The sequence below is a fragment of the Perca fluviatilis genome, chromosome 14 (genome assembly GCF_010015445.1).
Source record: "Perca fluviatilis chromosome 14, GENO_Pfluv_1.0, whole genome shotgun sequence".
NCBI lineage: Eukaryota > Metazoa > Chordata > Actinopteri > Perciformes > Percidae > Perca > Perca fluviatilis.
In genome coordinates this window covers 36,040,033-36,053,805 of record NC_053125.1, presented here as the reverse complement: position 1 = coordinate 36,053,805, position 13,773 = coordinate 36,040,033, and the positions used below count along the sequence as shown (strand labels likewise).

Sequence of the window (13,773 nt, the reverse complement as noted above, 5' to 3'; positions counted from 1 at the left end):
GTTGTCCAGGTCATTCGCAAGGCTACTTTTACTTTATATATATATATATATATATATATATATATATACACATACATACAGTACAAACAAAATGGTCCAAAAACCAGATGCTACAGCAGGACATTTGTAACCTTTACATTTTTCTAATAAGGAATGTAACAGTAAATTTCCAAGCCTGTACTTTGTTACTTTTACTTGAGTAAAGAAGTTAAATCAGTACTTCTACTTGAGTAAGAGAGTATTGTGGCCATCTCTGCTGAACACTGACCTGAACATGGCTGCTATCAGAGTCCCAGTCTGCTGCTGGTCTTCTGGGAACCTCGGTGCTCCGCTGCTCCTGGTTCTGGTTGTCCTCCTCCATTCCTCTCTGGTCCTGAGATCCAGCAGATCTCCACTGGGGCTGCTGGACTCACTCTGGATTCTGTTCAGGACAAATCAAAGCCCCCAGAGATATTCAGGAGCTGCTGTCTCCTCTCGTTTTCCTCCCATCCACACACAACTAAAACAAAAGGCTGACAACTCAAAGCAGCGGCTGGAAAACTGGTCCATCTCCTTCCTAGATACAAAATGAACTCGGAGTAGTTTGGAGAAAACAGCATTATATTAAACTGGGAATAAATCTAAAGGTAAAAACAAACGCTGGCTTTTTGGTGTGTACCCTTCACAATAAAAGCCCAGCTTAAATTCACTCAGAGCATTTCACTAACAGGAAACTCAATAAAAAGTGATTCTGCTGACACTAGATATCAAACCAAAGCTACCCACTATATCTGATTAAAGTGCTGCGAGCTGTAAGTTCACCACTTCTACAGAAGGCCAAAGATGACGTCATCTCGGAGACAGCTGTCTTCCTGTCTCACTCAGACTACGTTGTTTAGGTGTGCTAACTTACACTAACAACTTTACTGTCGTCCAAATTAGAGGTCGACCGATAGTGGATTTTACCGATACCGATAGCTAGGTTGACACTTTGAATTTTGTCATGGCACTTATATAACACATACTCTATGGTCTTACAAAGCTAATGTTTTTGACCGATTACAATTTAATCATTTTCTGGAGAGGTCTCCTTAGGAGGAAGCTAGCTATAGCTCTGTTTGCCATTCATTCCAATAGGGTAACATTGCGGCTAGACTTTCGACATATATTCATTTCCATTTTGTGAATTGTGAAAAGTAGAATCAGGCCGAGTGACATTTCAGTAAAACAGTAACTAAACTAATGTTTAGCTTCATCTCAGCCTCGAAAGCAAACAAACGTACAGTTGTGCTGTTCTTTCTCTACTAATGCAGCATCTATTCAACAAATTAATAACTTTATGATATGACAAAATGTACTGTATACATACCTTTTTGCTGTCGATGCTTTAAACGTGCATCTGATGTCAGCCTTATCCGCACAGCATGTGCTCTCCGTGCAGCGCGCAGTAACACGTATCGAAAATAAACAACACGAGGCATCAGTAGTAGTTTTTATTTCGCCTATAGAGGCCGTTATTGTAATGCATGATGCCAGCAGACTCTTCTCAGCTCTCATGTACTGTGTAATGAATGACAGCGCGTGCTTCTCAGCCGCTCCAGCAACGGACGCAACCAGGAAAAACTATCGGCATGGATTTTTGCCGATAACGATAGTTCCATCAATCAACTATCGGTGCCGATTAATCGGCAAAACCGATGAATCGGTCGACCTCTAGTCCAAATACCTCCACTATAAATTGTCCGGTTGGTTTGGGACGGTGTGAAAGCTCATCTGAACTTGGGTGCAGATCAAATCCCAGAAATCTGGTCCGCTTGAAAACGGGGTTCCCGGTTCAGGTGGGAACGGGATCCGACCCAGACACAGGAAGTGGACCAAAAACAGAGCATTTACTAGCCTGCACTTTCAACCTTTCACACAGTTTACAGACTTACTTAGGCAAATTATTCAATTGATAGCTTTAAAATGCATTTGTCTATTCTAGAGAGTCAGCTTACAGTAAGATTACCTGTCACTGGCTAACAGCTAGCCAATGAGAGCCTGGCTATCAGCATCAGCTGACAGAGGAGCTAGCAGTTCATTTTCACATTCACGACATAACACAAACACATATGGACCTAACATATTAAAAACAAATGCAAGTAAAAACGGTTTTGTGTTTCAGGGCACCTTTAAGCCAAAGAATGGACCAAACTGGTCTACTGAATTTCACCACTAGGTGTCCCACTTGTCTCAGCCGAGTGAGACTGGTGATAAATGTCCATAATGAGAGTGTGAGGACTCCAGTCCACATGGTGGTGGTAATGTGCCTCTAAGCCAGGACTTTTTTAACCTGCAGTGAGCCTCCTACTGGAACCGCTTTGGTTTAACACACACTCAGCTTCAAATCTGTAATCTTTCCATATCGGCAGTGCACTTTTAGTTTTCTTTGAGACTAACTCTGCCATCACAAGCGGAGTTTGACATTCGAGCCAGAGGGGGGGCAAAAACAAGAAAGAAAAACTCATTGTAGATGAGACATTAACACATATTTTGTCACAAAATATGTCAATATCACATTGACATTGACATTCTAGCCAGGGGGCAAAAAAAAAAGAAAGCTCATTGTAGCAGCTGAGACCGGGCCTACCACTTGGGGCACACAGCACGAGAACATATGGACAAAACAAACATGCTAAATAAACATATATGTTTATTCTTAAAGCAGATTTTAAATTACATTGTAACAATTTAACAATTCACCCGTATGAAATCCAATCGTGATGCGGCTGAGAATACCAGCTGAGATCAGTTACATTGTTTTTAACCCAGGGCAGCAGTTTTCAGATTACATTATGAATTTACATAATTGTAAAAGAGTTCTCCAATGTTTTCTCAGTTAGCCTTTTACAATGATATCAGATGAGTAAACAGAATGGGCCTTTGGGACATTGGATGCTGATAATGGGCAATATAGATATTACATTAAAGATCAGCCACTTCTTTCTACAACAGCCGAGAACTCTTTTACAATTATATAAATTCATAATGTAATCTGAAAACTGCTGCCCTGGTTAAAGAAACAATGTAACTGATCTCAGCTGGGATTCTGTCTGGAATGGACATTTACACAATACAACCTGTTACATAAACATAAATGTTCTAAACTTTGGTCAATATTGGCATGCTGTACATGTTTATGTAGGAACCATGCATAGATATATACACTAGATGTCTCCTTGAGATTCTAAGCATACGTTCAAACCGCCGCCATCTTGGAACAGGGGTCCGAAGTTTTCCCGCATTCAGATCAACGCTAAAGATGCTGGACTTTAGTACTGCTTATTGATGTTTGATAGAGGAAATGAAAAGAACAGACTGCAAGGGATAACATCTAACAGGTGACAATGTGTTTTATGATAGGCCTATATATATGCCGCCTTCGACCAGCAATCTGAGCTCCGGCGGCAGCGGCCGGGCGGAGAGCTCCGTGGCCGGCCGCAGCGTCTCTTCCCCCGGGCAAAAACACAGCTTCGCCTCGCTGCTGCGCCGGTCCCCGCTGATCCAGATCGGACCGGCCAAAGACAGAGTGGTGATCGGGAGGATCTTACACATAGTCCGGCAGGATCTTACACGTAGTCCAGGACGACCTGTATGTCGATATCGGCAGGAAGTTCCACTAAGTTTGCCGGTGTTCTAGCCCTACTGGTTTCTACACTAACTGGTTTCCGTATGTTGTGTTTACCTAACAGCTGCCGATGTGGTCTGCCTGTGTCACCAGATTCGTCACATAATCACAAACATATTACTGCCGATTTTCAAATAGTTTCCCAGATCTACTGTCGCAAAAATGTTTGTCTAAGTAATCGCCACATCACAGCCACCTACAACAACAAAAAATATCTAAAAACAATATAATCATTTAAGTTCGGGTCGAGCTGGTTTCGATCTTGTGGCATAAATATAATAGTTAACACCTAAGTCAGCAGCTCTACACAGTGAGCTATCAAAGCTCTGAATGAAGCTGCTTCCAGTCACCTATCTATCAGCTACGTCATCACCCAGGTAACAATTTGATTTGAGCTGATCTAAAACAACTGGTTACCTGGGCTTAGTTGAGGAAATACCCGATGGTAGTTTTCACGTTTCTTTTCTCACATCTACGGCCATATGGACTACTACTACTACTTCATCACAGCCACCTACTAAGCTACACATTGGGACTGATACATATGTTTTAACAGTAACGATAACTCGTGGTCTAATATTGTCGATATAGGCTACACAATTGTTACCACCGAGTCACAGAAAAGTGGTAGTAGGCTGCATGACTCAGTTTGAATGCATGGTCTTCATGATTTACAGTCATCGTCTCTCCTTCTGTGTAACCTATATGGTATGGGATATAGTAGCCTAATATATACCTCAGAATTTGCAAAATAACGGCTTGTAATACAGTGTTAACCTACTTGAGTTTGGCCGCGAATTAACCAAGCATGTTAATGTGTCTCTAATCGAATCATTCCATCCAAACTGATGTAAAGTTGTTCTGAAATCTAACTCCGACACAGCAAAGTAGGCTAGCTATTAGTATTTTTTAATGAGCTTATTCATCTTTAGTGATATGAGTTTCTCTCTGGGTTTAACCCAGTGCGCCCCTTGTGGACAAAATAAAACACCAGCATATTACAACATGAGAAACATCACATTCATAGCCTTAATTATTACAAGCCACTTCCAAAAACTAATATAGGCTACATAATGTGATTGTGGACATTACGCTATAGCTTACATTTAAAAAGTGTTGATAGAGGAATCGCAACAGAGTCGGGTATAGCCTACGCCGAAGGGAGGCTACAATATTACAATGAGGAAATTATAGGCCTATTATTGTTTCAGATCAACCCAAAACAAAATGTTCCTTTGATGTTAGCAATCACTGGGAGGCGATTAAGGCATATATACAGATCAACTTTCTTTTTCGCCTTTCTTGCAATTGTACTGATTCGTTATGAATGCGTTTTTGGAAGTGGCTTGTAATAATTAAGGCTATGAATGTGATGTTTCTCATGTTGTAATATGCTGGTGTTTTATTTTGTCCACAAGGGGCGCACTGGGTTAAACCCAGAGAGAAACTCCTATCACTAAAGATGAATAAGCTCATTAAAAAATATCAATAGCTACTTTGCTGTGTCAGAGTTAGATTTCAGAACAACTTTACATCAGTTTGGATGGAATGATTCGATTAGAGACACATTAACATGCTTGGTTAATTCGCGGCCAAACTCAAGTAGGTTAACACTGTATTACAAGCCGTTATTTTGCAAATTCTGAGGTATATATTAGGCTACTATATCCCACACCATATAGGTTACACAGAAGGAGAGACGATGACTGTAAATCATGAAGACCATGCATTCAAACTGAGTCATGCAGCCTACTACCACTTTTCTGTGACTCGGTGGTAACAATTGTGTAGCCGAAATCGACAATATTATACCACGAGTTATCATTACTGTTAAAACATATGTATCAGTCCCAATGTGTAGCTTAGTAGGTGGCTGTGATGAAGTAGTAGTAGTAGTCCATATGGCCGTAGATGTGAGAAAAGAAACGTGAAAACTACCATCGGGTATTTCCTCAACTAAGCCCAGGTAACCAGTTGTTTTAGATCAGCTCAAATCAAAATGTTACCTGGGTGATGACGTAGCTGATAGATAGGTGACTGGAAGCAGCTTCATTCAGAGGTTTGATAGCTTGCTGCGTAGAGCTGCTGACTTAGGTGTTAACTATTATATTTATGCCACAAGATCGAAACCAGCTCGACCCGAACTTGAATGATTATATTGTTTTTAGATCTTTTTGTTGTTGTAGGTGGCTGTGATGTGGCGATTACTTAGACAAACATTTTTGCGACAGTAGATCTGGGAAACGATTTGAAAATCGGCAGTAATATGTTTGTGATTATGTGACGAATCTGGTGACACAGGCAGACCACATCGGCAGTTGTTAGGTAAACACAACATACGGAAACCAGTTAGTGTAGAAACCAGTAGGGCTATAACACCGGCGGCAGGCGGACGTAGAGAAGCTACAGCGGGGCAACAGAGACCGTCTGTGGCTGCAGGATCTGGAGCTCAGTGCCTGTTAAAATTATATTTAACGCATAAATACATACAGAAATAAATAGTGGAGGAGTGAGCCTGGACATTTCAGTCTGTTTAAACTTCACTTTGAAGCAGAAACCCTTAGTTCAGAAGGGTGAAGTTTCCGTTTGGACTCAGATCTGTGAACCGATCATAATAAATATTCTTTGTATTAACACATTAATTAGTCTCTTTGTTTTGTAGTCGATGGTTCATCTTTTAGTTTACTTAAGTGGAAGCAGTATCAAGTGGAAGAATGGGACTATAAACCTAGGCTTACAGGCACTAGGCATTACATTTTGAACAAAGTAGATTATATTAATATCAAAAGCTTAATTTTTCTCTGGACTCGATCATAAATAGTCTGACCTTTGGAACGAACCACAAAAACTAGAAAATCGCATTCATGACGATTTATGGTGATTTTATTTCCATTAGACCTTTACCTACATTGACGCTGATGCATTAAAGAGGAGTGACTCCCCTGTTCCAAGATGGCGGCTCTGTTGACGCATTCGTTCCAATGAACTGCCGTAGTCAAGGCGACATCTAGTGTATATATCTATGGGAGCCATGTAGGAACCATGTACATGTTTATGTAGGATGATGAAGACGTTCTAGATATTAGAGATCAAAAGTCTTTTTGACTCCACCAGTCACTTCTCAAAGTTTCCCCTTTAAATATTGTGTTCGTTGAAAGGCAGACCAGGAAATTAATACTCAGGATTTGTTCAGTTAAACTATAACAATCTTTAGTAAAATGATATTGCAAACAGATATTTCATATGCATATGGATCAGCCGCTCCTTCGAGACTTTCTCTCTCTAACCACCAACAAAGTCTCTCCAGGTCTGACCCCGGACCTTCCTTTTCCCTTTTCTTTTATTCATCTTCAGGTTCCTCCTCCCACCATGGTGTCTGGGCCGCCAGTCGGTGTGATATCACTCAGACTCTCTGTCTCCGAGAAGATAGAGAAGTTGCGCTGCTAGCCTTGGGATCGCTCTCATTCTCTTCTTCTCTCATGGCCTAAAGATTGTCTGTTCCTTTAAGAGATTTCATTAGGTGCATTCTGTTCCAAATGTTTATCAAACAAATGAGGAGCACTTTTGCTCCTCTAAATTTGAACCCGTCTTATCTTCCACGTGGCAGACAGGAGGAGACAGCGAGGCCATCCCAGGCTACAGGACATTCTTATTCTAAACCCAATAGATTTCTACAAAGGGCAAATTAAATGTAGTTGTTCTGGGATACCGGAGCTTTTAATTGTGTTCTGTTTGATTGTTATTGGCTAAACTCAAATCATTTTTATTGAGTTTCCTGTCAGTGAAATGCTCTGAGTGAATTTAAGCTGGGCTTTAATTTTGAAGGGTAGACACCGGAAGATCCAGAACTATAGCAGCGTTTGTTGTGCAGTCGTTTAGATTTATTCACAGTTTATTAATATCCTACGCTGTTTTCTCCAAAATACTCTGAGTTCATGTTGTACCCAGGAGGCCGAGGGTGAAGTAGGATGAACGGCTCTGGAGATATTTAGAAGACACACACACACACACACACACACACACACACACACACACACACACACAAAACACACACACAGATGGGCCTATAGTTCTAGTTAGATAAACGTGCATTCAGGGAGTGAACAGTCAGCTGACTTCAGTCTGTCCTTGGTGGCTGGAGGGAGTGTACATTTGAAAAGGTTTCCATGGAAACAAAAGAAATCCCAAAAAAAAAGGGCCGGTTTTTTCCCCCCCCAACCCCCCCAAAAAAAATAATTTGTTGGGGGGTGGGGGGGTGTGTTTGTTGGGGCCCCCGCTTTGATTTGTCCTGAACAGAATCCAGAGTGAGTCCAGCAGCCCCAGTGGAGATCTGCTGGATCTCAGGACCAGAGAGGAATGGAGGAGGACAACCAGAACCAGGAGCAGCGGAGCACCGAGGTCCCCAGAAGACCAGCAGCAGACTGGGACTCTGATAGCAGCCATGTTCAGGTCAGTGTTCAGGACACAACAACCACTCTAAAGTAACCAGGCTCCGTGGGTCATCCCTTCATTCTGTTGTTAGAAATTGTTAGAGTATTTGCATTTATCAAAAATAGACAAGAACCAGTTATAAATTAAGTTTGTATTTTACTTGCAAGTAGAATCAGTTTACAGTACTCAAAGCATAAGTACCAGGGCTCCAGACTTACTTTTTTCACTAGGAGCACAGTGGTCCCCAACTGAAAATTTTAGGGGCACAACCCGAAAATGTAGGGGCACACACCATAAATTAAAATGCTAACCAAATATTCACATGTCTACTGATTTCCACTGTATTACTAATAAATACTTTGATAATAGATGCAGAAATTACAATATGCTCTTTCAAATTCAGTGTCACTTTTGAAGATGCAACATATAAGGTAAACTGACAGCCCCATCGCTGTCTTGACAGTAAAATATATATATATATATTTTTTTAATTGCTCTTTAATGTTTCATGTAAAGCACTTTGAATTGCCTCGTTGCTGAAAGGTGCTGTAGAAATCAAGTTGCCTTGCCTTACAACCTCAGCCTGTCAGTCAGTCACCAGGGCATAGAAACCACTGTTGTGCCTGCTCGTCTCCGAGGAAGTGTAACGTCAACAGCACCGCGACCGCTTTCGGCTCACCATTAATATCATATCACAGCAAACGCTGTCTGCGTGAAGTTATGAAAATCTGTAACCACACTTGAAACCACTTTATCGGCATTTCCGTGACTCACTGTGACTTCAACAAAACTCCAGAGCCGACGTAGTTTGTATCGTCTACAGCTCTGCGTGAGTGCAAGTGTGTGTGTGTGTTTGTGTCAGAGCTCTGCTCTGTCAATTTTCAGAGAGGACAGATAAGCTTGCGCTTACGCGCTCTCAGGTACCAAAATTTCAATGTTTAACATGTAAAAAAAGGGGGCAAATTTACTGGTCGCACATGTGCGACTGGATGTAAAATTCAGTCGCACAGGTGGTTATTTAAAGTCTCAGTCCTTCATTTACTTTTTCACCATATAGGCCATATAAATACTAGTAATGTCTAATAATGAGTAATATAGAGTACCAGTGAAAAGTTTGGACACACGTTCTCATTCACTGAAATGGGAATGTCCAAATATATTGGACATGCTTTCCCATTTCCTCTCTGCTCTCTGTCTGCTCAGCTGCTGAGACCGCTGGGCTGTGAAGGGTCTGACCCCGACATTGTTGGCAAACTTTTTTCTTTTCTTTTTCCTTTATTGAGAATAGAGCTTTGTGAACTGTCTTGTGGAATAGATCAACGGAGAGGAGAGAAAGCAGAGTGATTGTAAATACCAGCAGAACACAGTAAACACTCTCCCACTGAGCTGAAATAGAAACACTGTGCTAAGGGTTAAGCCCATGTTTTTCGGGGGGGGTAACACCATTCACTTTACCGGCGGTATTGACAACAGATAAAGCCACCGTGTCTTGAGAAGCTCTAGTTTTCTAAAGTGTTATTGTTCACTTTCAACTCACTTTACATCATCTTTGCTCTCTCTATTTCCTCTCTCTCTTCCTCACAGCGGCACTCATACCCTACTCTCCGTTACCGCTCCCTTAAGGCCCCCTGCCATCCTCGCTCTAACTCATGCTAGTCTCGTAAGGGGGTTGTGGTTAACCGCCATACCGCGGTGATAAGTTGCTGCTTTGTCACCGCAGTAAGAAAACCACTCTACCGTCACAGCCCTGCTGGGGAGCACCATCAACTTAATTTAGCCGAGGAGGAGGGGCCAACTTTGAATGTTGTGTTTATAAACTGCAACAGACAAATCCAACTCATTCTGCCTTTCTAGTGTTTGTGAGAGCCAGTCCTTTCTTTGAATGGTTCAGCTATTATCTGGTACTGCAGCTGTCCAGTTGGTACTATGTATGTGTAGATCTCCTGAGCTTAGGTATTAGAATCCCAGAGAAGAGTTTGATGCACCTTACACGTCATCATGTTGTCCAAAACTGAGCAGCCCCAATTAAGCTAAAGCAAATATGAGTAATATACAAGAGAATGAGGATGTTTTTAATGAACCCAAATCTTCATTTTGTCTGGGATCTGTTTTTGTGTTCTTTGGGGGTTGCCATTACTGTTCAGAAATATTACTCTCAGGTAGGATCCAACAATGGTAATGTGTCAGTGTGCAGGCTACTCATTTATTTTAAAGGGACAACTGGGTTGATTCAGCTGCAAAACACCCCAAAATGTGACCCTGTTGTAACATTAGCAGCAGCCCAGTCCATATCAGGTCTAATGTCTGCCTTGTGGCCCTTCTGTAGACCTGCAGGGGGGTTGGTACTATCATTCAGCTAGTACTTGGTATTAAAACAACTGTTGGTCTGGGTGTGGATTTTGTTTTAAGTTAAAGGCAGGCAGGCTTGTTCATTCGTGTTTGGCCATTAATAACTCACATAGATATTGTACCTGACTTATTTTGCAGCTTTTATTTTGCAACCCTTTAATCAGGGATTTGATACAGGGTTTGTCTGTCGTTGTGCATACAGCCAAATGGGTATAGTTAAAGGCAAACCACTGCATGTTACTGTACATGTAGTCTCGCATTGCCAGACCTATCTCCACAGTACTGTGGTGTAAGGTCTGGCACACAGACATTCGGGGATAGGAGAAAAAACTCTCTGGCTTGTTTGCATTTCTTTAAACCAATCACAATCGTCTTGGGCGGCGCTGAGCTCTGGACGCAACGACTTTGGCTCTGCTAAATAGTCTCAGGAAGGAACTTGTTTAGGTGAAACATTTTCACCCTGATAGAAGAAACGCCATCTTCATGTTGACAGAGAGCAGGGCTCAGCTTTGAGACACTCACACACACACACACACACACACACACACACACACACACACACACGTGCGGTCAGAGCGAAGTTACTCTAGGAAACAGAACATTTTAATATAGTAAAACATGGTCAACTATAATTCACTCCTCCCTCCCATTAGTTCTTCTAACCCTTGTATCATTATCTCTGCATGTTTCCCCCTTGGGTCTACCAAAGGAGCCCTCAGCAGACGTCAAGCTGGCGACCGTAGCAGGAAAGAAGGGCAAGAAGGAGGAGGAGGAGCAGCCTGCAGCACCTCCAGCAGCAGAGGAGGAAGAGGAGGCGTTTGAGGTGGAGAAGATTTTGGATCACAGAATGGTGAAGGGAAGAGTAGAGTTTCTGCTGAAATGGAAGGGGTTCTCAGAGTAAGTATGAGTCTATAATATTAATACATGGTGTTCTTGGTCCTGATATATATATATATATATATATATATATAATCTCGTTCAATTACAAATAATCTACAGCATAAATTTCTGCATTGTATCATGCCCTCATAGTTGAAGGTTTGATATTTTGACACTAAGTTGCAGACCCGCAAATAACCTTACAAAATGGCAATAGAAAAAAGGAATAATATGAATTTTCAATTAGAGTGAGATTGTATTACCTAAAAACAAAGCCTGAGGAGATTTTCTTCTGTCTGCACTCACCTTTCCAGTGAGGATAACACATGGGAGCCACAAGACAACCTGGACGGCCCCGACCATATCACCGAGTACATGCAGAAACACAAGGAGAAGGAGGAGAAGAAGAAAAAGAAGGAGGAGCGAGGGAGCAAGAGGAAGAAGGAGGAGGTGAGTGAAGGAAAGAGGTTACTCCAGACTGAAGAGTCCCAGAAATCTATCTATCTATCTATCTATCTATCTATCAATCTATCTATCTATTGTCGATGAACAGCGCGAGGCCCCCACCTTTCTGCTTGCCACTTAGCTTGGGGTCCCGGTCTTCACTAGGGCACCTAGCTCATCTGTCTTGTTGGCCAGTGAGTTTACATTCCCCATCACACACAAAGGAATAGACGGCTTAAACCTCCACCGCTTCCTCAGCCTTCACGCTAGCTCTAGCTCTGCATCCGCGGTAGTTACGCCTCAATTCCTCTGGGATGGGGTGCACAATGCCGGCGTGTCCCATTGTCCTTAGTCCGAACAGTTGTCCCCTTGAATAAAATTTTTTTTTTACTGCTGTGGTCCAGTTTAATCGTAGCCATATACAGTACAGGCCAAAAGTTTGGACACACCTTCTCATTCAATGCGTTTCCTTTTTATTTTCATGACTATTTACATTGTAGATTCTCACTGAAGGCATCAAAACTATGAATGAACACATATGGAATTATGTACTTAACAAAAAAGTGTGAAATAACTGAAAACATGTCTTATATTCTAGTTTCTTCAAAGTAGCCACCCTTTGCTCTGATTACTGCTTTGCACACTCTTGGCATTCTCTTGATGAGCTTCAAGAGGTAATCACCTGAAATGGTTTTCCAACAGTCTTGAAGGAGTTCCCAGAGATGCTTAGCACTTGTTGGCCCTTTTGCCTTCACTCTGCGGTCCAGCTCACCCCAAACCATCTCGACTGGGTTCAGGTCCGGTGACTGTGGAGGCCAGGTCATCTGGCGCAGCACTCCATCACTCTCCTTCTTGGTCAAATAGCCCTTACACAGCCTGGAGGTGTGTTTGGGGTCATTGTCCTGTTGAAAAATAAATGATGGTCCAACTAAACGCAAACCGGATGGGATGGCATGTCGCTGCAGGATGCTGTGGTAGCCATGCTGGTTCAGTATGCCTTCAATTTTGAATAAATCCCCAACAGTGTCACCAGCAAAGCACCCCCACACCAACACACCTCCTCCTCCATGCTTCACGGTGGGAACCAGGCATGTAGAATCCATCCGTTCACCTTTTCTGTGTCGCACAAAGACACGGCGGTTGGAACCAAAGATCTCAAATTTGGACTCATCAGACCAAAGCACAGATTTCTACTGGTCTAATGTCCATTCTTTGTGTTTCTTGGCCCAAACAAATCTCTTCTGCTTGTTGTCTCTCCTTAGCAGTGGTTTCCTAGCAGCAACTTGACCATGAAGGCCTGATTCGCGCAGTCTCCTCTTAAAGGGGTAATAGAATGCAAAACCGATTTTACCCTGTCATAGTTGAATAACGACAGTTTGGTGGTTAAATAGGACATACATAGAAGCTCAAAATCCCATTGACACCCCTTTACTATGAAAATCGCATATTTTGAAACTGCCGCTGAAAACGGGCGAATCTCAACAAAGCTGGAAGTTGACGTCAACCTCCCAAAAACCGGAACCTTTGTCAGCCCATGGGTGTATTAAGAGAACGGTCACGCCCCCACATTTACATAGGCTACACAACTGACCTGAGATCAGGTAGTCTTCTGAATCTAGCTAGGTCACGCAGATCTCTGCTATTCCATTACAAAATTCACTTCTGAAACTTTTTTATGCGAGAAATCAACTATGTAAAGCTCAAATATGGGCCGCTTTACGAAAATGGATGGCTAATTGCAAATTTTGTCCGACTGTGAGTCGGAGTTCAGCGCCGGTGCTGCCTGTGTTGCTGCCTCGCCGCCCGGCCTGCCTTCCTTCACAGACCCCGGCCTGCTCTGAGGTACTTGGAGCTCCGTCACGACTGGCAGCCCACAGCACTCCATACCCGCGCAAAGTCACCATCTCTTGGGCTAATGACAACCAAATGCCCCTGCCCTGACAGAGCTCCAGGGCCTGCAGCTCCCCTCTTCCTGCTAGCTAAATGCCCAGTGTATGTGAGTGAGAGCACGGTCAGCGAGCTTG

At 42.6% G+C, this 13,773-nt stretch overlaps 3 pseudogenes; 2 read left to right on the top strand and 1 right to left on the bottom strand.

Annotated features, from left to right (window-relative positions):
- LOC120572754 overlaps nt 1–13,773 on the bottom strand; it is a 572,223-nt pseudogene that overhangs the window by 59,010 nt on the left and 499,440 nt on the right.
- LOC120572791 overlaps nt 1–13,773 on the top strand; it is a 363,596-nt pseudogene that overhangs the window by 271,128 nt on the left and 78,695 nt on the right.
- Nucleotides 1–13,773, top strand: part of LOC120573498 — a 35,872-nt pseudogene that overhangs the window by 17,087 nt on the left and 5,012 nt on the right.